The sequence below is a fragment of the Anthonomus grandis genome, chromosome 2, assembly GCF_022605725.1.
Source record: "Anthonomus grandis grandis chromosome 2, icAntGran1.3, whole genome shotgun sequence".
Classification (NCBI taxonomy): Eukaryota; Metazoa; Arthropoda; class Insecta; order Coleoptera; family Curculionidae; genus Anthonomus; species Anthonomus grandis.
In genome coordinates, this window is record NC_065547.1 from 43337159 (window position 1) to 43364570 (window position 27412).

Below are 27412 nucleotides of genomic sequence, written 5' to 3' on the forward strand. Positions count from 1 at the left end.
GTGTTTTCAATGTCGAGTCATGTTGATATATCAAAAATTACCTATAAAAAAGTTGCATAAAAGTAGTACATTTTTTTAAATTCTTTTGGATTCTTTTTTAAATTATTGGTGTGCCTTGTACCTTAGTGTAACTTCCATAATGCTTTCTAATCTGAGTCCTAATAAGAAAATAAGAAAGGCATGTATTAGGTAAAGGTCATTTTCAATGTCAGTGTAAATATTAATAAAAATCAGGAGCAAAATAGAACACATAATAAACGTAGATATGATATTCTAGGAAATATCAAAATAAAATCAACTACTTAAGGAAAGGATTTATAAATTAAAAGAAACATAAAAAAAAATAAAAGCCTGTAAGAAACAGATTAATTGCAGTATATTAGTAGTTGAATTTGCGATCATTCGGAAAAAAAATTATACTTCTCAGTAATTGTGATTTCCTAACTGTAAAGTCCTAAGTGTACCTTTATTGGTAAGTACCTAAAGTTAGTAGTCAATTTAAAACCAATAACTAATTTAGGTCAGTAGTCAGAATTACATGCTCGAAATTCTTGAAGGCTAAAGTATAATAATCTTAAAGGAATAAAGATTAGGAATTTTAGGAAACTTTAGGAATAAAGATTATTAATATGTTTGACAGAAAAATTGAAAGATTATGACGCGTAAAAAGGATGGAAATAATAAAATTGTTATTATAAATTAAGAACACTTAAATAAACTATTCGATGAGCTTTTTTTTTCCAATTATTGTTTTTCTTAAATTAACTAAATATACATGAAAAAAATTATTATGTTGTAAAATTAGTGACATAAAAGACTATCTAGAACATAATAATTTTCATATTTTAGCTTTAACCAATACATATCTGACTAATTTAATAAATGATGTAAGTTTAAATATTAATGGTCTGAAAATTGTAACGTAAGGCAGAGATGCAGCGATTTTGCTGTATGTCCGAAATACATTATATTTTATTATGAAACACTTAGTAAATTACTAAGTAACTAATCATCTAAAGCAAATATGGTTAAAGTATAAGATATTAAATCCATTATTGACGTAATCTACAGACCTCCAGGATTTGCGAATTTTGTTGAATTGAATATCTTTCTAGATCTACTTGCATCTGATGATCTTGTTTGTCTTAAGGACTTTAAGATCAATATTTTATATTTGTACTTCATGTATACCTAAAGGTTTTTTTCAGTTTCACAACCTTGCTGTCTTAAACAAATTATAAACGAACCAACTAGGTATTGCCAAATTGTATTTATACATGAAATTTTATGTGCAAATTTTGACTATATACTTAACTCCGGTGTCAATCCTCCATAATAGAGTTAGTGCGTGAAAAATATGTACCTTTCAGCGCTGCTTATATGCACTAAAAATAAAGTGCATATCGTATGCACTTAAGTTATGCATTTCTTGTTCGTTGAATCAATATTAAAGAGTATTATTGTTTCGTAATTTTTTTCCTTTATTATTTTATTAATCTTATTCTGAGCAAGATTGTGTGTTCATTGAATAAATAGAGATAATTTTAAACAATTTTTGTGGAAACGGTAGCCATTTAACTTAATAAAGATTTATTAAAAATAATTTTCAATATTGTTAAGTAACTCTCGTTTCATGCTCTTCTGACAAGTGCTATAGAGTGTTGTAACAAATGACCCAAGTTTGACATCTATTTCAAATTTTAATTAAACTTTTTTAGAATACAGCTAGAAATATGAAGAACCTTTAAATATTAAAAAAAATTAAAAGACTGTATAGAAAATCGGAATTTTTGGAATAAAAAATCGATGTTTCTCAAATTTTAAGGGTCATAATATCTCGGAAAATTTTAGTCGTACAGTTCTCAAACTAGTACTTAACCAATATCAGGATATAATTAAGAAAATAAATAATTATCCTATGAAACTTGTTTTAAAGTTAACTAGCTCCGAGCACCACTTGTAGGTCAAGTTTTCCCAAAAAAACAAAATATTTTAGATTTTGATAAAACTCCTATAAGACATTGCTAGAAACCTAACATAAAAGACATTAAAACTATTTAAAAAAATTAATTTTTAGGTAAAAATCGACTTGTCTTAAATTTTAACGGTTGTATCTCGGAAAAGGTCAGCTCAACGGCTTTCTCACTAAAACTTAACAACTTAGGAGATATCAGATATCTTAGAGTCGTTAAAAAAGTTATTAAAAAGCTAATAATTTTTGTAGGGCAAATGATAGAAAAGATAATTTATAAAATCGGAATTTTTAGGTAAAAAAACATATTTTTGCTTACATTTTCAAAGACTTTTTATTTTTTTAAATATTAGTCGTCCGACTATCCCAATAATAAGAAAGAACTAAGGGTAAGAAAGAACTAAGGAGTTATTCGCCCAGTGAGTATTTTATTCCTTAAAGGGAATTGTGGCACCTGTGACGTCGCTTAATTTGTGTGAAAATGCACGCACCTTAGTATATAACTTGACTCCAGAAAGGATTGTGTACTAAAAACCTATTGTAGGAATTGCGTAACATATTGTGACACTGTTACTTGATAATTTTTTTGTGTGACGCCAAGCAGGAAATTTGTTTAAACAATGCCCTACCTGTGCCTGTGTGCAAGCTGAACGCAAATCAGGAATAGTGGGAGATAATGCGTGACTAGTTGTAGAAATAGTGCAAAAAAGTGTGTACATTTAAACTGCTAGTAAATGTGTGACGCGTTTAGGGAATTATGTAAATCAAAAGTTTATTAAATATTTAAACCAGTTTTGTGTAAAACATAGTAGGAATTTTAACGTTACATTAAACCAAAAAGTGTATAAAATTGCAGTGTAAAACAAAATGGCCGAAAATGTAAATAAGTAACTATTTATAATATCATCTAATTAAAGTGAAGTTTTATGATGAATTCGAAACGAATAAGAAATTTGAGGACAACTACGTCAAAAAGTTAAAAACTTAAATAAAGCGAAAAATCTAGTGAAACAAAGTGACATGTTGACACAATGCCGGCATTGTGACGCAGTGACACAAAGTAGGACGTATTACGGAAGTGCGTTCAGAAAATGGTTGCGCGTTTTCACTTTGCACACATAGTAGGAATTGTGTTGAAAATGTGTCTGCTTCTTTTATGAATGACAGCATATAGGAAATGCGTGTAACATATTAGTTAAAAATTAAACACAACTGCGGTATTTGTAACAGACATCATCTAAGGTTAAAACAGGGAATGTGATGTATAGGCGACATATTGAAAAAAAAGTATTTAGTATTAATTAAATTTATTTAAAAAAACTTGCTTTTGAATGAAGAAAATGATGATTTTCATTAATAGTATGAAACACAATTGTAAATAGATTTGTTTTAAAACGTTTATTACAAAATGAAAAAATAAAAATTTACATTAAATAATGCGAACGAAAGTATTTTTTTAGCTAATAAAGAATTTTTTAAGGGCGCATTGCTAATAATCTTAGTGGGATAAAAAACTGCAAGATACAATTTCTTTCGCAATAAAATTTTGGACTTCCTAAGTTGAAAATATTAATTATTTATTTATGCTACCTGTTACATCATAAAATAATGTCATATACTAATATGTGATATATCATCCACTTTATTGTGTCTAAACTATTTCATAGAAAAGGAGATCATGTACGCATATTCTATATATTAGACAAAGAAAAACAAGTTTCAATTTAGACCCATTTATTGTCATGGCAGCTTTGAGGTATTATCTGAGAAGAAATAATTCCGGATTATTATTATTCACATAAGAGGTATTGTGTAGGAATTGTGTATCTAAAAAGACACCAAAATGACGCAGCTAACACATATTATGCCTGAATTGTTTCACAAATGTGTGGTGTCATGGTGCTCCATTTCCGACACATAGCATACACATGTCAGTTGACGTTTCGAAACATTGTGTGCATTTTGACACCCGAAAATGACACGATAACGGAAGCGTTACTAAAATTCAACTCCAAAATGCGCACTGGATGAGAAACATCGATGAATTTATTTAAAAATTAATAGTTTTTCTGAAAAAATATTCGAAAATGGACTTACTATTTACTACCTATAGATTTAACTTTCCTAGAAAATCAAACTATCTTAGTTTCTAATGAAACTTTTTCAAGACATTGCTGGAAACATAAAAACATGGTAACCCTTTATAAATAATATAATAATTTAGTTTTTAAAAAACATAACGTTCCTTATTATAACTTAAAGGCTCATACCTATGTAAGTTATGCCTACGCAGATGTTCTATTAATGATATCTTTAAGAAATTTAGGCAAAGGATTTTATGGATGTTATACATTAATTTTTTTTTATGAGACATCTCTCAAAAGTTTTACGAAATCTAAGGAACAAAATATTTCATAAAAATAGACTTTTGAATGCTAGGGGCGTTATTTTAAGAGTAAGTCATATAATTTTTTATTTGATTTTATTAGTCTTCGTCGATAAAAACGCAAAAGAATATTTAACGAATAATACTAAGTAAAAGCGTATTAAAGTTTCTAAGTTTCTAAAAAAAGCAAGTCTAAAGGAAGTTTTCCTGAACTCTTAAAATTTTTTTACTTTCAGAAGAAGATCATTCCTAATTACTGAGAAGTAAAAACGATATTATGAGTCAGATGTCAACAATGTAAAAAACAAACTTGTCGTTCGTTTATAAATTACGAACTCAAGCCTTTAAGCTGCTTAATTGATTTAAAAATAAAGTGTTTATAGTATGCACTTAAGTTATGCATTAAATTAAAATGAAGAGTATTTTTGTTTTATTATTTTTTCCTTTACTACCTTATTAATTCTTAGTAATTTATTATACACAGTTTTAGACTTATCAACATTAAATATTCATTTAGTTTGGAACGCCTTTTACAATTCTATAATATTTTATCCTCGTTCTTCGAATTTAATAATAAAGAATAATCATCTTAATAATCAAATTATTTATATATTGATTAAATTGTTCTGAAATAACATCGTTATATCTTACCAGCACCTGTAGCTCACAAGATGATAAAAACTTCATTTATATTAATGTCAAAATTTGCGTCGTGTGTAAATTACGCGGCCTTTTATACGATATATTAAAGATGGGTTTCTGTTAACATTATTAAGAAGCCTAAAGCCTATGGTAATTATCCTATATTTTAAGGATATATAATATTTTATATACTAATATTTAAAAAAAAAGAATAATAACCTTTAAAATTTATATTTTAAAACTAACTATTCAATCAATACTAAATAGCGAAATGCTTAGTTTTTTTTTTATAGGAAAGCAAATAATGTTTTACCTATGTTTTTCACTTACATAAACATAATATAATAACTATTTATTTATTTTGCGTATGTTACAAGTACCTATAAGAAGCCATTACAATTAAGTGAACCAAAAAGGCTTTCCTTACTATAGGATACTTAAATAACTAACCAAATTAGAGACACGCCTATAGTATTTGTAAATTATTTATACTAAAGTTATATAAATTTAATTTACTGACAGAATTGGAAATAATCATTGAACAATATAAATTGAATGTCGCAAATTAAATATAAAATAAAACGCGCTATTGAAAAAAGTAACATTTACCGAAGAAAAACTACTGCTTCTTAAAATCATAATGAAACACAATACTATTAAACCCTCTTACGTCAATCTGGAAACTACATTGAAATACAAAAGACTGTAATTGAGAAGTCTATAAGCAGTTGAAGAGCAAAGTTCAATTCCAAAAACAATTTTCTAAATGTTGATATAATAAATATTTAAATAACCAAAATAATTAAATTGTTATAGGTCTCGCTCAATAGTACTAACACTACTCAAAATACCTTAGACAATATATTTTGTTTATACAGGTTAATGTAGTCATCAAAGATCAAATAAAATAGCCTAAAATAATATATTAGTTAATTCAATTTTACTTAAAGCTTATCTAAGCAATTCCTAGATGAATAACTGAATAGCATATCCAATTAAGTTATGCCTATAAAAATGATTAAATCGAATTTAAAAGGATGTTGGTGTTTTATATTTTGTGTTTGAAAATTTGTATGCTTGCTTTGTTATAATATACGAAGTTGAATATTTTTATGAATTTACTGAATGTAAGGGGTTCTGTGCAATAGGTAGAATCTTATTGTACAACTGAATAAAATATATTACATGTACTTTTATCTCATCCCATCATAAACCATACAGTAAACTTAATATTTACCCGCAATCCATTTATTTTCTGTCAGCTTAGCTGATTGTTTGTGAAATGTTATTTCTTGGTTCACCATATTTTCTCCTTGACCTTTTTCTAGATAATAAAATTGCAAACAACTATTTATGATAAACATGTTAAGATTTACAACCAAAAGCAGACTTGTCAGGAGATTATACAAAGTAAATGCTTACCGATAAAAGTAATTGCTTACCGAATTGATTTAAGTTATACACATAATAATTATTGAGACTTAATAAAAGAAGTTTTGTATTTTATTAATTTTAAATTTTTAAATACAACTTATAACTTTATGAAAACGAGCGTTTATGAAGAGTTACTGCGTGCTTATATTCTTTGATATGGTCATATTTATGTGTAAAAAGGTGTACATATATTTATGTGTAAATAAATATGTGGTTAATAACAAAATATATGAATATATACCTAATGTCAAAAACAAAATGTAAATAGTACTTATTTAGGCATGGGGCAATAGCCATAGAGCCAGATGCAATTTCTTTATAGATGTAATAACTTTCGTAGTTAGGCTTGAAAAAAATAGATCTTACATTAACATTTCATTTGAATTAGAAATATTCCTGTTAACAGCCATTGTATTAAGTCGACAAAGCAGAGATTTTTTCATTTCTATAAAATATTTTAAAGAAGTTAATCTATTTCAATAATGAAATATAACAGATGGTTTCTTTTCATTAAATTAAAATCAGCTAAACAAAAGAACCTTTTTCTTTATTGTAAAGAAATATTTTTTTCGTGAATCTAGAGCCACTTTTAGTCAACTTTACTGATTTCTAAAGTAAATTTTTTCAACCGAATATAATGTATTTAAAGTATCTTTGATAATTCATTTCGTTTCCTTTTTAATATTTGATTTTTTATTTTCTGATTACACATTAAACATTTCAATTGACACACTACTCAATTTCCTTAACCGGATCTATTTCGGATTATAACAGCTCATAAACAATTTGTATTATGCCATTAAGAAAACTTATTCTGCATGTAATCCCTGTTGAAATAAATTGAAAGTTAGGAACAATTCGTGCATTTTATTTAAACATATTTTTGCAAATGGCTTATAGATTATGATGGTGTATCATTGTATAACTTTGGGACTACATAGAGCAAATCTGTGCCTCCGGGAAATTACCGAAAAACAATTAAACGTAACCCTTCGGGACGAAGAGAGTATTGTTTGAGTTTGGAATTTATTTCCCCTTGTACCGAGGGAAACTTTATGGCCAAAGGGCCGGTTCGGAGTGTTGGCAGAAATTTATCGAAAATAACTTATTACTGTGATGATAACTTCTGGCTGATATCCCATCAAAACCACAAGTAATAACAAAAAAAAATCAAAACTCTTTCAACCATTAAACGAAATTACAGAAATTAGAATAATGGAATAAAGGGAGATAGAAGAGGCGCCGGGCGGGGTGCCTCGTTAGGTTTCGCGCGAATAAAAGGGATTTATATTAAAGCTTAAGATTTAAAAAGAATTGATGGATGTTTAGGAGAGCGGCAAAGCACGAAAGCAAAGTGAAAAACGGCAGGTGCAGCAAAAAACGGGACCTTAAATCGTTATTTAATGATCCAGTTTAATTTGGAAATAAATAGCTTGGAAAAACTGATTTATTTTATTGAAAGTATTTTATGGTTAAAAAAGTCTTGATGTTTTTTTTTAATTAAATTAGAACTTTGTAAAATAAATATAGCGTAAGTTTTGGGTGCCATTCGAATTTTTAATAGTGAAAAGTCTTATTTCAACTTTGATATATAGGGCGCTTGGCAAATAAGGGTAAATACTTGAGAACATGCTTATCTAAGTTGCTGTAGCCCCTTGTCAAATAATTTATTTTAAAATTGCATTAAATACATGTATTATCATTATTATTAATTAGTCAGTTTCATTTGTTGCTGAAAATAGGGTTTTTCGATAATTTCCACTCATGTCAATCCTGAGTATCATTACGTTTAACAAGAAGGCTTATGACATGTTAATAATATGCAATTAATATTTCATAAAAATTAAACGTTTAAGTATGTTATATTGTATGCTATTTAAAGACGTTTATAAAATTCGTTTAATGGGATAAGATTTTTTTTTAAATAGCTTTATTATCAATATCGATTTTTTTTTATTGCAGATGTGTTTTATGCATTAGGGGCATTTTTCTGAAATAAATTTTATTTTTTAAATCCTTGTAGCGAATTTGTATTTTTGAGTTTTTTTTATTTGTATGTCTTATTTTAATATTGTTTCGTACATGTTAATGCATTTCATATTTTTTCAAACCTTCCTATTTTTTTCTAGAATTTTATTACATATTTGAGGTCTACTGATCTGAAAACTGGCTGCATGTAAATCCCTTGTCAAATTTTTTAAATGCCGAAATTTTCTCCCTTGCGTAAACAGAATCGTACATGAAATACGTATATTCTACAGTTTAATAAACATATCTTGACCATAAAAGGTTAATAAATATACCAATAGTTTTAATTTAAAAATTGTATGTTTGATCCTATATAATAGAAAGTTGTCTAAAGAAAGCTGAAATTATTTTCTGCAAAAAAATCGCTTTTCAATAATCCTACCCTTACCCCCCATCGACCCCACACAACTTACCAGTGTAAAATTGTTTTCAAAATTCATTGTTTTCTAAAATAAGGGGCATGAATAACAGCTGATTTCGTCATTAATATCTAATCTATTAACATAGTCTGTTTATTTAAATTTAATTATATCAAATTTATTAGGTCAAAAAAAAAACTTTATATTAATTAATAATTAATAATTTTTATATTAATAAATATTTAATACAAAAACAATGCTATTAGATTGGATACTATGGACGAAAAACGGTGATTTTTCAAAAGAATTTCTTACTGGGCAAATGTTTGGGGTGGGTGGGGGGATAAGTGTTGTTTTTATAAAAAACAATATTTTTTGCAGAAAATATATATTCAAAATTAAATTTAAAAACACTGTTTATTTAAATTTGACAAAATTTTATGTATAAATATTTACTATAAAAACAACGTTATTAGATTGAATAATACGAACGAAAAACAGTGATTTTTCAGAAGAATTTCATTAAATGTTTGAGGTCTAGTAATCGGGTTTAAAAACAAAATATAAAAATCCCGTGTCAATTTTTTTAAATGCTGATATTTTCCCCCTTTTGTAAACAGAATTATATATGATATACATATATTCTATAGTTTAATAAATATACCAAAACCAAAAGTTTACTAAAAAATCGTTAATTATTTTATGCCATTTATCAATCGATGTTAACTGGTTGGTGGACGTCCTCTGTTTCTTAATTTCATGCCTGGGTCTGGTATTTTTCATCCAACTAATACTTTAGTTCTTTGACATAAATATTTATTTACGACTTCATTTTTCGGAAAAATGGCAATCATATATCCGTTTTGTTGGATCACTTTTATCCTATTCTGACTTTCTCGTAAGACTCAATTCTTTGACCCATTTATCAAAATTGGCAACATACACTAGTCCAAGGCTTTACATTTAACCCATCTATAGATGCTAGACTCAAAAACTTGTCCTAACTTTTCAAAGGCGGTTCATCTCCGTTTGGTGCTTTTATTAATCTCATAGGTTTAATTGTCCCTAAATATTTTAATATTATGTCCCAAATATTTCAAAATTTTTTCTTATAACCTGCCCAATAATACTTACACATCCTAAGCTATTGTATTGAAAATTCGAATTTTTTTCCCTTAAGTGGAAAGAAGATACCACTTTCAAAAGTTAGTAATCCAAATGACTTTGGGCAATTACGTTCAACTTCTTATTATTGAAACTCAAATTTTCAAATATTTATTAAAAAAAATCGTATATAACTTATCCTCAAGTATCTGGATAAATCCTTAATAAACGCTTTGGTCTTGTAAAATTTTGCTAAGGCGTTTGATTTGTTGAAACATGAAATCCTAATGTATATTTTACACTATGTCCCTTTTAGTGTGTGATCTATTGAACTGATTGCTTCATTTTTTACTAATAGAACACAATATGTATCTCTAGATGATATGGTATCTGGCAGTCTTGATGTAATTGCAGGTGTACACTCAGGGGAGCATATTTGGGCCTTTGCGCTATATTTTATATACCACTCAGTTCTTTAAATCACTAAAACATTATTATCACTATACGTACAATACGTGCAGACCTGTCAAATTTTGGAAGTCAATGCTCAAGTTAGTTTTAGAGAATCGATTTTAAAGAGCTACTAAACAGATGCTAAAAGTTAATTCAGCTAAAGTTATTGCATTAATATTCTGTAGTGAAAACATAAGAAATAACGTCTTGAAAACCTTAACATAGAACATAATTCTAATTTACTTTAATGAAATTAAATGTAGGCTTGATTATTGACAGTAAAATGAGATATAAACAGCATATAGATCCCTAAATGCGGCGTTCCCCAGGGTTTAGTGTTGGGACCACTGTTATTTTTACTGTATGTGGATGACTTGAGTTTATTGAAACTGCAGGGCAAGGTGGTTCAGTTTGCTGATGATCACCATACTATGGAGCCATAAAAATTCTGATTATATTAAGACTTGTATCCTTGACGACCCTCAGATTTTATCAGGGTGATGTGCTTCCAATAGGCTCGTGTTTAATGTAAGAAAGACGTCTATTATGGGGTTTAAGTGCGGGTGTAATGTTCAGGGTCTGATGTTTGACGAAAATTCCCTCTTGCAGAATAAAAAGTGCTGCAAGTTCCTAGGAATTACCATTGATGGTCGCCTTCGGTTTGAAGATCATATTTTACATTTAGCTGCGAAATTATCTTCTGGATGTTTTGCAGTAAGAATGGCAAAACAAGAGCTGGGAGGGGTGGTTGCACGTTCAGTGTATTTTTCACTTATTGAATCTCATATTCGGTATGGCTTGCCTTTTTGCGGTTTAACGAATAAGGGGATATTTAACATTGTCTTTGTTATTCAAAAAAAAAAACAGTTAGATACCTGTGTTCTGCTAAGTTAAGAGATGCTTGCAAACCCCTCTTTATTTCTGAAAAAATCCTAACTCTTTTTTAATGATAGGTTTTAACCTTGGACATGTTGGAAAGTTTTTTTTCTCCTTTTTTCTTCTCTAGTTTTGTCAACAAGTTTACCTTTATTTAGTAATTGATTGTTTTATTTAGTTATCTTTAATTCAAGTATGTTCAAAAAGTTTTGTGTTTAATTTTATTCATTGTTTTGTCAATTTTTGAAATTGTATTTTTGTTTTGTTTTTTTTTAGCTTGTAGGATGCTTGTACACAAGGTTATTCTTACGTAATATAGCACATTTTCTTTATTTCTTTTCTTATAATGTTCAAACTTAAAATCAGTTTATGCATTCATAAGAACAAAAAATGTTTAAACGTATATAAAACCCAACCGCATTTCAAAAAAAATATATAAGAACTTTTATGCTCTGCTTTTTCAAAAATAATCGAACAATTAAACTTAGTTTTCTCAATTACGTACCCCAATACTTTTTGTTTATAATTACACATAAAAATTCTTTTGCTCAAATATCTTCTCAATTATCTCCTGTAAGGAATATTATTTTAAGTGTGTGTAATGTGGTGGTATGTTATTGTTTAACAGTGACAGAAAACATATACATTATTGCTGTTTTAAATATAATGTAACCTCAAGAGTACATACAGGTATACAAGGTATCTAGGTACCTCAAAAATATTTTTTGACTTATAGGCATCGTAAACTAACAAATAATTTTTCTGTGGACAGGTTTTTTTTTTAATAAATATAAAACTAAACATTTTAATTTTTTTAGCACTTTGCACTTTGTACTTTACTTACCACATCTAAATCAGAATTTTGATCTTTAATTAATAAGAAGAATACAATTTCTAACTGATTTGAGCACAAAAATACTTTTTTATTCTTAACTAAAAATCGCCTTTTTCTTATTATTAATTAAAAATCAAAAGACTACAAAATAATAGTTTAATTGTTACCCTATTTCCATAGATAAAAGAGCTTGCTGGTTCTGTTCCATAATTTTAAATATTTTTTTTTATAAAAAAAAACACTGCTAATCAGACACGATTTTTGTAATGCTGTTACGACTATATATTTATGACGAAAAGTTTAATTTCATGGAATTATGCCTAAATAATCCATGCAATCTTGCTTACCTATATATGTTTTCACTATCTAATTAAAAGCATTGATTTTCGAGAAAATCCGTCTATTTTGTGGCTTAACCCATTAGTTCGTAGAGTCCCTAAGGGACGCCACTGGTTTCAAGCACATACGCACTTCTAATGTTTTCATAACCTCGTGCATTTGTCTAGACGTTCGCTATTTGTTGTAAAATTAGTTGATGTGTAGAAATCGGAGATTCAGAGCGCTTTGATTTTGTATTTTTATGTGACCATGGATTCGGAACTTTACTCTATTCGAAATAGAGGATAAGTTTTATTTTTTATATCGATAGGTTTTGAAACCGGGGTAAAGAAATTTAGTAAATATGTTGTGTTTGAGGTTAGAATCATCATACAATTTTGTCTGCAAAACAAAAATGTGTTATTGTTTTCTTAGACATAAATATTCGTTCTGTCCCTTATAAGGGACTCTATGCAAAATAGACAGTATAATTTGTAATTCGTATTTTGCAGATTATGCAATATACGAATGCATGAATTGCAGACATTATTTGAAGAAAATAGCAGTGAAGTTCAACAGAATCTTGATGTTTACATTGGAATTCCTGATGACCTAGGCAAAGAGACAGAAGAAGACAGCGACAGCTCTAATGATGAGCATATCGGATATGTAGATCGCTTATGCCGTAAAATACTTCAGCAGAATTGTGAAGTAAGAGCCAGAAAACAAAATGATTTTGACGAAGAAGATCTAGTTCTTCTAGCCCAAATATTTTCAAAGTCTAAGGGTTTATCTCGTCAAACCTATGAAGCCCCACCTAATGAACAAGATGATTTTGATGAAGAAGATCTAATACATTTAGCAGATCTGCTTTCTAAACCTGGGTCAAGTATAAGTCAAGGAAATTTTTCAACCCCTAAACGTAGAAAGCTATACGAATGGAACGCAGATCCCCCATTTTTTCTATGAATACAAACTGTGTGCCATCTCAAGAAGCAAAAGAAGTCCAAAATCCGTTAGATTTTTTAAAACTATTTTTCGATGAAGATCTCACATCAAAAATTGTTGAGGAAACCAATAAATGCGGCCAACAAATAAATAAGGAGCTAAATTTCACAAAAGAAGAGTTATATGTACTACTTGGAGGAATGCTTCTTTCAGGTTATGCGAAATATCCGAACAAGGGGATGTTTTGGAATCCAACAGAAGATATACTAAACATTTTAAAAAATAGCATCCTACTAAATAGATTTGAAGTGTTACTTCACCACATCCATTTCAACGATAATGCTAATATTGATCGCAGTGACCGGCTTTACAAAATTCGCTCTCTACTGAACTCATTGAATAAAATTTTCAAAAAACACGGAGGTTTGGATGAACATCTTTCAATTGATGAAAGCATGATGCCCTACTATGGCAAACACTATGCCAAACAGTACATCAAGGGCAAGCCGATAAGATTCGGCTTCAAAAACTGGGCTCTATGCAGTAGTAATACATGGTAGGTACATGGTACATGGTACATGGTAGGTACATGATTTCTTTTGAGATTTACATTGGCAAATCAGATGCAGAAAAAGTGTTTGGTCTTGGTGAAGACGTGGTTATGTCCTTACTACATAAATCGGAAGTGCCTTCTAACCAGAGGTATAAAAATTTTTTTGATAATTATTTTACAAGCCTGAGTTTACTGAATCATCTCTCGGAAAATAAAATGTATGCAACGGCAACAGTAAGAGAGATTCGAACGGAACAGTATCCATTTACTAAAAGTACTTCATGGAAATCAAAACCAAGGGGAAGCCACAGTTTTGTTTCTTGCGATAACGTTACTTTTGTACAATGGAAGGACAACAAGGTTGTGACATTGGGTACCAACTTCGAAAGTAATGACATTGTTACCACATCTAGAAGGTATAAGGAAACTAAAACTAAAAAACAAATTCCACAACCAAAAATTATAGCTGGAAACAATAAACACATGGGAGGAGTTGATAAAATGGATGGGCTGATTGCTTTGTATAGGACAAGAATGCGACAGCGAAAATGGTATTGGCCAATAGTTTCATATTTATTAGATGCAAGCATCTTAAATGGTTGGGTACTTATGAAAAAACTAAGACCAAATGATGCAAATTGTGCCTCCTTACTAGAATTTCGGAGGTATATCGCCCTAAGTTTTTTACAGTCCTATGGTAAAAGGCCAGGTAGAGGAAAAACTACGCTTCCAGTTCATAAAGCCTTTAGATTTGATAATATAGGACATTTAATTCAATAAAATGACTCTAATCGAAGGTGCCAAGTATGCAAGAAGAAAAGTAACTTTATATAATTATGTAAAACGTGACTGTGGACTTCATCCAAAAAATTGTTTCGAAAATTACCATATAAACTAAATAATATTAATTTTATGTATAGAGTCCCTTTTGAGGGACGGATCATAACACACTAATAAAAACTAATATAATTTGATTTTTGTATTTTTTTTTTATATCTTATTTAAGTCATTTAACTAATTCATAAAGAAGAAATACATAAAAAACAATTTTTATAATTTCATGCACTAATGGGTTAAAGAGGTGAGTTAAGGCTCTTAACCCTTTAGATTTAGTGATATATATCCCTTATCAGCTTGTACAACTAGACCTTAATTACTCAACAATAATAATAATAAAATGTATAGGCCTGTCTAATTAATACTAACTATACACATTTATTTTTATTGGTACTTAAGTTGAAGCAGTAAAAATTGCTACATGGTGTGTGTGTGGACTAGCATATCTTTTATTAGTTTGCTATTATTAGTTTAAATATTAGATCGATAATTTGTTTATTTTTCTACATTATTTTATTACATTACATCTTGTCAATATTTTTACACGGTTTTTGTCAAAAATGCTACGCGCGTAATTTTTGTAATACAAAATATATTTGTTTTATAGTCTCTTGTATGATTTTTAAATAAATAAATCAAAATAATTTTTTTGTAAGATCAAAATATAAGTTTACTGGTACTAACTATATTTTTTATTTACAGAAAAATTTGGCATTGTAAATTATGATTAAAATATAACAAAAAACATTTACAGACGCATTCAATTTATTAAAAAAAGCATATTTTACGCTGATATTTTTCGAAATACTAAAATTCATCCTGTATACTTTTTAATTATTATTGCTTGACAATATTTCTGGCATAATTTAAGTTGCCTTTACAAGACCGAAATTTCCAATATTTTTTCATTATTAACATTGAGCAAGCCCGATTGTTTTGGCTTATTAGCCTAATTACATTGTACCTCAAAATAATAAATAATAGCCACATACATAACTAACAAATATGACCCGATAACATGCTTACAGAGCCATTGTCAGAAAATCAAATATTCATTCAAGCCAATTAGTTTTGAGGTAACATAACATGCCATTTTGCGATAACTGTTCCAATACGAGAAATAGGTGTGCCTACTCTACAAACCGCATTGTTAATTAGGTATATTGGGGTATTACTTTATTAACCGGTTTGGCGGAGAATTCGAATCCATCACGTAAACTTGGTTAGTCAAATATGCGGAAAATAATTATGCGGCGAAATTGTAATTTAAAATTACGTGAAATATTCCGGAAAATTCGTAAAATAATTCGTCAAGATTATTTTCGAAATTTGATTAACATTAAATTGAACTATGTAGGTGCGTTCGGTTTTGTTTGTTAAATTGGTTAAATGTTGCGGAGTTATTTTGTTTTTATGTATTAGTTTTTAGCTCAGGCAGTTGTGTATTAGCAAAAGATCTCTCTCAATATACATTTATTTTCATCCATTATTTGTTAACTGCGACAATTATTTTATATATTTATTGACCTAGAATTAGTACTGGATTTATTGAAAAATATTTTTAATACATCTTTTAATTTCTCGATGATTTTAAAGGTTCACTTACGTGTATCAAGCAAAACATATTTTTTTCAGCATAGATGCAACTGAGTCAAAATTAATAAAATATTATAAATAGAACTAATGTATTAAATATTATAACTTCATCTAGTAATTTTTTCACCTTATATTACATATTGACCGCTGTATGACGCACAAGTGCGTCACACCTCGAAATTTGGTTTTAAAGATTTATACTATTTATGCGTCACGAAAACTAAATAATCTCACAGGGATCTTATGTAGCATCTTAATGATAAATTAAACATATTGCAGGTGTTGCAATACAAACGTTTTATTAAAATCTAAGTGTATATATTTCGACCGAACCCAAGCAACCAGATACGGTTGATAAATATACCAATAATTTTAATTTAAAAACTGTATTTTTAACCTAGATAATGAAAATTAAAAAAATATATATGCACTTATTTTCAATAAATAATGGTACAGCTATCACAATTTTCATAGCGATGCGCCTTGCTTATAGGAAATAAAATAGAATTTTTACACCTTTTCATTTAAAACCTGCAGGTTATGCGAGAAAAGTATAGATACGAAAAGTATAAATTTTCTTATCACCTATAACTTTCTTAAAAAGCAATTTTCTCTCAGGCAATTATTTTCTGCCAAAAAAGCATTTTTCATTAATTTTACCCTTAGCCCCCCACCCACCCCACATAACTTACCAGCAAGAATTTTTTTTTCAAAAATCATTATTTTCCAGAATAATACGCATGAATAATAGCTAGTTTCGTTGTTAATAACCAATATTATAACACAGTTTATTTATTTAAATTTGATATAATTATATATATGTATATTACTAAATATTTAATACAAAAACAGTGCTATTAGATTGGATTTTATGGACGAAAAACACTGATTTTTCAAAAGAATTTCTTACTGAGTAAAGGTTTGGGGTGGGTGGGGGGTTAAGGGTTGAGTTGATAAAAGACAATTTTTTTGCAGAAAATATATATGCAATATTAAATTTATTAACAATGTTTATTTAGATTTAATATAATTTCATATATAAATATTTAGTATAAAAATTGGCCTATTACATTAGAAAATATGGATAAAAAACAGTGATTTTTCAAAAGAATTTTATCAAATATTCGAGGTTAAGTAATCGGGTTTAAAAACTAATAAAAATAACACATAAAAAACTAATGTAAATTCCATATCAATTTTTTTAAATGACAAAATTTCATCCCTTTTGTAAATAGAATAGTATATGATATACGTATTTTTTATAGTTTAATAAATATACCAAAATAAAAAATTTACTAAAAACTCGTTAAATAAATATATATTTAACGATAATAATATATGATATGTTGCGTCCCAGGCAATCGATAGAATCTATGATGGTTATTTAAAATTTTCTATTTTAAAAATTCGAAAAACAGTACATCAAACTATTCACGAATAAATTCCATTGGCAAAATAAACTCTGTGCTTTTATTTATTACGTCGGTTAAATGCTGCGAAAATTGTGTTACTATTTAAAATGTATTTGCTTTAATAATTTATGATTAAAGCAGTTTGGTGCTAGCAAATTGATTACTATTAACCTTAAATTTGTTTAGCTCCTCCTTAGTATTTTAACGTACTACAATATATAAAACAGTTAAAATAAAGAATACTCCTCCAATATTCTGAACTCTAAATTAATAATATCCCCTTTGAGATTACTAATTTAAAATTAACTTAGCCCAAAAGATGAAAGAGCTACCATCTCTTTTCAACATACAACAAAGCCTTCATGTCGTTGTTATTATTATTAAAGGGCCGAAACGTATTTATCCGTTTTAATAAGTATGAGACGTCGAGTTACGGAGAGAATCCATTATTTACTCAAAGAAAAGGGCGAAATTTTGCGATATTTTCTTGAAAAGGTTATTTTTATTTAGTAACGGTATTGAGTAAAAGGGATTTTATTTTCATTTATATTTATTTGCTTTATTGTACGGTTGCATTTTAAAAAATATTATAAAGGAAATATTTTGTTGACTAAGCGAATAATATTTTTTATAAAAAAGAGCGGAGCCTAGAACTTAAAAATGATAAGAAATTAGGCACTAAAATTTTTTTTAAATTTAATTGAAGTGAATTTTAGACCGAAAAAAAAATTGAACAATTACATCTTATATATACTATTCTAATTAAAGGTAAAGGCCTTAAAACCGTTTCTTTTATAATCACATTTTATTACAGTAACTTATTATATTCTATATTGGATAATCTTTGTCCAAAAAATCTCAATTAATATTTATTGGGATTTTCTAAACATAAATTTTCTTGACTGGTGGTGAGAACCTTCATTTTTACGTAAAAAGGCACTATCTTGCACGTCCCTTAAAAATTCCTATTTACAGAAACACAAGTTAATGCTTATTTTATACATGTTTCAGAAATTTCGTGGTTTACTCGGCTACAACTTCACCCCCTTTAAATAAATAACTTGCCGCTTGTTATTTACCTACACCGATACGGGCACGGATTTAATTAATTTAATGTGGCTCGAATTCAGGCACTGCCTAATTGTTATGTTATGTTTACATAGCTCGGAATATTGAATTTTGCTTTTTAAGTATAATTTGATTTTTCCAAATGTGAGATGCTTCATAAAATATATAGTTCAATAGAGTTCTTGGTAATTTACTTTAAATTCCACTAAAATTATCACATTATTTAAAGAATGTTCGAACATCGGGGAAATTTTAAAATTTAAAATTCGCCAAACGAACCGTTATGGTTTTTATAGCGGGAACGTGTTCTTTCATCAAAGCATTACAATGCTTCAGGGATTTTGGAGCACCGTTCCAATACGCCGAGCAGATTTATTTTGTAATTGCTTCTCGCTATCATTTCTGGATTAGGCTTAAAGCATTTTGGTAAATTTGAGCTGAAGATTGAAGTATGCATTAAATAAAAATTACGTTTTTTTCAATCAAATTTACCCCCTGGTTTAGTAGCTGAATATTAAAGCATTTGAGGCTTAAAAACCCATTTGTTTCTTTAAAAAAAATTATAATTTTATATCAGTTTTTGATGGTTTTAGAAAAAATCATAATTTTATTTCATGAAACATAGGTTGAATTATGTGAATTAAACTTCTTAATAACCTAGTGTTATGAAAATCAAAACTTAAAAAAATTCTAGGTTTTAAAACTAAAAAAATAACTTCCTATGGTGTTAATATTTCCAGACTGTTATTCTTTAAAAAATGTTCATTTTCCCTATTTGGGTTTGTTATATTTCAGATTTGTAATCTGATCTTTTATAAAATATTTTTGTTATATGTCTATTCGTATATACGAGAACTTTTGTTTGCCCTATAATTTTAGCTCCCTTAATGGGCATAGTGTATGACCTAAATAAATAAAAAAATTAAAGATCAATACTAAAACAAACATGTTTCTAGTAAAAGGAATAAAGTGAACAAATTTGATTCTCCTTTGCGATAAGGTGTATAATTTATTTTGACGGTAATTACGAGTCGTCAACACATACATTAATCAAAGAACAACAGAAATTGGCAGGGCTTTTATTTCAAGCAGCTTTTTTGATACTTTAACAACGAGTTTATGCAAATCATGTCGAGAAATAGTAATAACGTGCGTCATATTTTCATGATTAATACATAAAGTGGATAAGGAAAAAGCTGAAACTTGAAATTTGGTTGAATTAAAAGGTCGATAGTTGCGTTCTTTTATATTATGCATAATAAACTATAATAAGCGTAACGTCTATGTTAAGTAATATTGTTAAGGAAAATATTGAAGAATAGATATTTATAATTTTTGAATTTACATTTATTATATGCAAAGCTTATAGTTTAAGGGGAACATACACACTTCACAATTATTAAAATGTGTTTTTCACAAAACAATTTAGGAAAAGTCAAAAATATATGGCTCCATTAAATAAAAAAAAAATATAATGGTATCCTTTTATGTTATGCATAGATATATTATATTAATAGTTATTAATTAAAATTATGGTGTTCAAGTTCTTTAAAGTTAAAGTTTTTAATTATTATGTGAAAACTATATAAATATTTGGATAGCATTAATAAAATAAGTAAAAATATGTGCTAAAATTTCGCTATAGCATTGTTATAAAAAATTTAACTGTAAACAATAGTCCGTAATATAAAAATTTATCCTACTTCTAAGGTGTATTTTGAAATTATGTAAAATAGTAAAATATAGTTCATACATTTATACTATTTTATGGAATATTTAAAATAATTTTTCCTCAAGATTTATTAATTTTCAACATTTTTAATGAATAAATTTGAACTTAAAATAATCGGTTTCATTGCACAAACTGTAGTACTGCTAAAAAAATATTTTTTATTATATTTTCATCTGGAAAAAGTCATATTTTGACATCAAAAATATATGTAGCGATATAAAGCGTCTAATCTAATATATCCAGGTTTTTTTGTGATATATAAAAACATACTTTTTTCTCAGGTCATTTATAAGTCAATAAATATTGTGTGCTGCTATAATATTTAATAAAAATTGACACATCAACCAGATAAGTTAAAAATAATTTAACACTTCTAGTTAAATAAAAAATATATATTTTTTTTTAATTGTGCATCTCAAATAAACTAACTTGGATGCATATTTGATGTAAGTATTGTTTAATTATTAGATTTTAATAATAATTAAAATCTAATAATTAAACTATTAATTACATCACATGAATCAGAGAAAATGCTTTGGAATGTAAATTACCCGGAAATATCCCAGATTAATTTTAGGCCGTTTCCTATTTGCCCAGTTTCGCATTACAAAATTTAAATACATGTGGGTAACTAATTTAGAATAGTAGAATAGTTGAACACATAAATTATATAGACTGTATAGAATGGGATGGTAAAAGCATATCGGCCTACGTGGAATATGTAATTTATTAGATATCTTGATATCGGAAAAAGGGTTAAAAGCATTATTATTTTAACTAATATTATTATGAGTTGATGAAAAATTAATTTCTTAGTAATGGTATTAAGCAGATAATTTTTTACCTATTTTAAACTATATAATAGAAAGTTATTTTATTTAAATTTTCGCTCAAAATTAACGCAATTTTTATATGTTACTTTTCTATGTACTTTATTTTTAATTTGCAGACGTTGCATAAGTAGCATATAATGTTTTTCTATTGAACAAAGCTCTAGAACATTCAGTACTTTGCCAGTCTTTTTTTCTCGAGCGATAAACAATTAATGAGGCAATTATAATCAGAAGTAATTGTTTAATAATTATAATCAGAAGATTGTGAGCAACAGGTAAACAGACGTTACTTGTCCTGCCATTTTATTGATTTTCGGCAATAGTAATTTGTGCAGGAAAGTGGACAACGATTATAAATTCTTATTATAAAACAAATATCTGATATTTTTAGGCATAACTTAAACGGACGTGATACATACTTGCATAATAATAAGCTATAAAAGACTATTTGAATGTAATATGTGCAAATTGTTTATTATAAATGTTCATGTTAAAAAATAATTTTCTCTAAGAGATTGTGTACCAACAACCAGAAATTTTTGTTTTTAATTTTGCTAAAAAATAAAGTAGTGAACTTAAATTCTTAGACTAATAATATCAAATAACTAGGATATTTATAAGAATATGTTCTAAAATTTCTATTTCATTATTATACCTATGGCAAGTCTCCCTTTCCTATTTTTGCAGTTTTAATCAGCCTTAAACGTCTGTTGTATATAAGTTAGGGCTCTACATAATATTATGCATAAACAAAACTCAAAACAGGAAAAAACAATTTGATGTTACGTTTCATGTATTTTAATCATACGAACATATTTTCCACTAAGGTTACACGTTGTGAGGCATTTTTTAATAGATACATAATTTTTTTTTCAATTAATATTAATAAAACTTGGGCCATTTCCATATAAGTTATGCTTTAAGACTAAGCTTTATAAAGATTTTTTTTCGGTTTTTAACGTGAAATTTGAACCGATAAGAATGCAAATTATCATAAGAATTAAATAAAGAGTAATATAAATAACAGTTATATTAACTTGTTCATAGTAAAGATTGATTTTTAATAACCTAATTTAATCCAAATTTTAGTCATGCATTTACATAAATTATTAGGAATATTCGATTTATAAAGCTCTGATTATATAGGAAATTTTAAAGAAAAATGTTTGCAATACATTAATTTCTTCTGAAAAGAAAACAACGTTAAATAACAACGAAAATTGGCAAAACTATAGCTCATATCAAACAGGATATTTGACTCAATAAAAATGCAAATTTTGGCGGAAAAAGGCAATAAAGGAATACGTGCGTTAGGTATATTAACTCATTAATACTAGAATATACTTTTTTTTATACTAATTTTCTTATTATACAATAAAGAGTAAAAATAAGTTCAATATAAATTTTAATTATATACTAGTATTTTGCCTAAATTACAAATTTTATCAAATATCTTTTTAAAAAAAATCATTTAAATTTATAAAGAGTTCCAACTACCATTAATACTGAAGAATTCTAATATTAATTATTATTTAGTGCTGATTTAAATAAATATTTCCATTAGGTTTGCGCTATTTAAATATTTATTAATTTCAATTTAATATCTATAATTGAACAATTATTAAATATATCGGATATTTGCACCGATACGCATTCTAACGTACATCAAATTGCGCAATAATTAATTTTATGATAATTCATATTTGACCTAATTGTAAAAATACTACGATATATATTTCATATATTCTCAAAATATGAAAAGTGATGAGTTATAATAATAATGATAATAATAATGATAATAATAATAATAATAATAATAATACAAATATGAATGAGAACAATTAAACGCAGACTGTAGAAACTTTCCGATAAAGAATTATGAGTCGTTTAACCTAAAATTATGCATAAAATAGAATATATATTTACAAAATGCAAATAGCTAAAAACTAAAATTTTCTGACAGTCTATTTATCAGTTCAAATGACAATTGAAATAAATATATTTAATAAATAACTGTATAATGATCAATTAAATAGCCGATGACCCGATATTTTAAATAATACTAAAATAAGTATTAACAAACATTAAATATATCTGCTGTTTAAAATGCATTAAAATTATTCATAAAAACCCAAATTAATTTTATATTGGTTTATGATTGACCGACAATAATCATATTAATATGTATATATGCATATTATTTAGACTATGGATAGTTTAATTATTATGCACATAATTGCAATATTCAAAAATTATAGAAATATGAATTTGATATTTAGGTTAATAACATACTTTTTATGTAACTACTTTTTTCTACTAATTCGTGTGTGTACTTGCAGTGCCTTTTCCAAGGCGTTTGACAATGTCAATCATAATCGCTTACTAATTAATAACATGTTTATGGTATTGATGTTATGCCTTACTTTTAGTTCCTCTTATTCTCCAATAATTCAAAGATTTATAAATCCATTACTACAGGGAGATCCAGGTCAATATTAGTATATTCTGCAGATAGGATGTTTCCAACTATTAATAAGTAAAATGTGTATACAGATAAAGGATACCTACAACGTTTTTGACCAAGAACTAAGACAAAATATTTTTTTTTTACAGTTTGATACGTACAGTGTAAAGATCTTTGGTAGTTTTTTTAATTTCCACATGTTTCGCTTTAGCTAGACCATCATCAAGTTATTTCGCAACATTTACACTACACTTAGCAACCACGTGATGCCATTTATTATATGTGGTGGAACCGTGGCTGTATGTTTTCTTCGTATAAATTCATTAAAGAACTTATATATAATTATATAATCCTCATCCACCCCTTAATTTTGATAATGCATAGGTACGATACGTAGTCAGTTAATTAATAAGAGTATCCTAGATTTGCGCCTCACATGAGTATCTATGCACCGAAATGTTCCAAATTAATGGACCGGCTTATGGCCGTCATAGATCAAAGCTTTACCGCGTTCAGCATTTCGGTAATTAGAAAATTCTGTTTATAGTAGGGAAAACCTTGTGTGTTTATGTATAGACATCGACGTTAAAATTGCCTGAGGATCCCTTTTATCGAAACAGAATGGAAAATGGGTTTGCGGCTGCTTGTTATTGCTAGAATGTCGCATCTAGTGATTTGATGTTTTTACTTTTTTTGTTTTAATTCTTAAGCGTTTGGGTAGAAACCATATATTTTTAAGCCCCTGTATAAAGCAACGGATTCCTTGTTTATGTTTTTACATTCTGTATAAACTTATAAAATTGTGCCTAAAATATGAGATAATTGCGAAAAAACTATGCATTTTTTTAATATCATCTTAATAGTTTCTTATTTATTTTGGTACTTTTAATCAAACACAAGGTGTGTCTAAAGAAGTTACCAATGGCCAATTTTCAACAATTTATTTTTTTTGTTGCTCTGGCTATTTCTTCTAATAGGTCCGTGTTTTCATAATCTGTACTCGATTTTTTTTATATATTCTGCTATCTGAATTTAACGAAACCTTCACTAAAGTCATAAGACCTTTAGGACCTAAAAAAAATTCTAAGTTCCTTTTAAGGTTTAAAAGCATCATCAAATACAGCCCATTTCGGAATTCTTTTAATGCAAGTTTGTAATTTTTTTCTGTTTCTTAGTTATTTAGCAAAAATCTTGTCATTTTAAGCATAAGACGTTTCACATAATACAACATTTACAGAAAATATTCTCCTGAATATATTTTGGTTTTTGAAAATATTCTAACTGGTTTCCGAGATATCAGGCTTTCAAATATTTATTTGAGAATTCACGATCATGATCCATCTATACGTTAATTATATTGAATGTGAAAGAGTGGTCAAAACCATGCAGACATTAAATGGCAAGTTTTATTTTTTCTTAAAAAAAAAAAAAATCGCAGTTAAGTAAGAAAGGCAATATTAAAATTAAATACTTAATATTTAATTTCTTTATATACTTAGCCATCTGAGTTCAACAAAATCGTCACTAAAGTCACGAACATAAGTTTTTTTAAGCATAAGTGAAATATGGCTGTATTATAGACAGATACATTGATTCCATTGGAATTAAGAAATATAACAATTGTACAATACAGTTGAGACAAAATCATACAATTTAGTTTAAGCTATAAGTTTGATAAAAAGAAAAAATATGTATTGCCCCATGTCAAGTTACCAAACATTATAAGGTTTTGAAGCAAATAACCAATTCTTTCAATATTTGCTTTATTCTTCTGAGTAGAAAGCTTATGCTTGCCAGTTTATTCTAGTAATATACCCAAGAATTCATTTTCCATTTGCTTAATATTTGTTGACTGTTTCTTTAGCCTGAATTCAATATTTACTATTTTATTTAAATTTAGAGATAGAGAACTTGAGTCAAACCAGCTCCCTGCTAAAATACTTGACTCAAGGTTCTTCGATTATTTATTCTGAGACAAAAATCATTTACTTTTTTACCATTTATTTGTGCCCCAAGCACTGACCCTTGAGGCCCACCTTATGAAATAATTTATATTAAGCCTCCTTTACCATTAATTTAATTAATAAGTTGTTGCCTCATAGGAATAGGAATCCATAAACGCCCTTGGAATCCCTTTAATAAAGTAGTACTCGATCTTTTGTAGCACTGTCTTATGACAGACACAATCAAATGACTTTAAGAGATCACAGAATATCGCAATGATATATTTCCCCCTCATCAATAATGTGTGTCATAAAATTAAGTATTGCATGGCAAGTGGATAATGTTTCTCTAAACCCAAATTGCGTTTTGGAAAGTAGATTATTGAAATTTCAAAATCTTAATTAAAAGTCTTACTGAATATGGAAACTTAATTCCTTTTGAAATACTGAGAACAATAAAGATGAGCTTTTAATTGTTTAGATTAGTTTCTTCCCCTTTATTTTTCAATATAGGAATAACACTGGGCAATTTAAGTTTACTTGGAAACTGTCCATGGGAGAAGCACAGAAATATTTATTATTTACTTTCAAATATTTATTTGAGAATTCACGACCTTGATCGATCTATAAGTTAATTGTATTTAGTGTGAAAAAGTGTCAAAATCATGCATACCTTAAATAAATAGGTTTAATATTTGTTAAAAATAATCGCAGTTAAGTAAAAAAGGCATTAAAAAATGTAATACCTGATATGCCTGTCTCTTTTAAATTTGATATTAGCGGAAAGGTATGAGGATTTGTCGATAATAAATGTCAACCAGCAGTTGCTAAAAATTAAAAATAGACATTAAGAACTATAACAGGTGATTTTTTAACCTCTATTAGCATTAAAAACGTTAAAAATTATAGCAATTCTTATACTTATTCCATTAAATATTATATCCAAACGTCTATTAATTACAACACTGAATATTCAAACTAATTTAGTTCGTAAATTTGCAACACAGAATTTCACTTTCTCGATAACAACCGGCTAAAATCAAATTTAAATAGATAATGAATCTAAAATATTAATACACTTGAATTCGGTATGTTCGCGGGTACGGTTGCAGTCGAGTTTTTAATTAGTGTAAAATTGGAAAGTTTTACAATTAGCTAATATGCACGTACAAGCTTCCGTTTGTTATTCTAAAATCGTATAAAAGGGAAGGTGATGAATAAAAAATTTGCTTTAAACAATATAAGGTGCATTTTGTTTATTTATGTGAGATTTTATTTTAAATTAAACATTACCAATTAAGGCTAATTTCATTAGGATGCACCAGAAAATGGCCTCAGTCACAATTTGAAGTGTAAATATATAAATATATTATTATTAATTTAATTGTGCCTGTTTCACGTTATGATTTTTTCTTATTTTTATGCTAGTAATCATTTTTGATGTATTAATATTCTAAATGTGGCTCTTTATAAGTAGGCAAGTATAAGTACCGAAAACGTTAACATCACAAAATTCAACTTTAGTTAGTACCTATGGATAATATTAGATTCTAGGTAAAATTATTAAGATATTGCAAATTATCTAAAAATCATCACAGTATAAAATAAATGAAATAAAG

The 27412-nt window shown here is 27.6% G+C and overlaps 1 protein-coding gene across 2 annotated transcripts in view; it reads left to right on the top strand.

Annotated features, from left to right (window-relative positions):
• Window positions 1-27412, top strand: part of LOC126733544 (protein O-mannosyl-transferase TMTC1-like) — an 894879-nt gene that overhangs the window by 282610 nt on the left and 584857 nt on the right. The window lies entirely within an intron of this gene.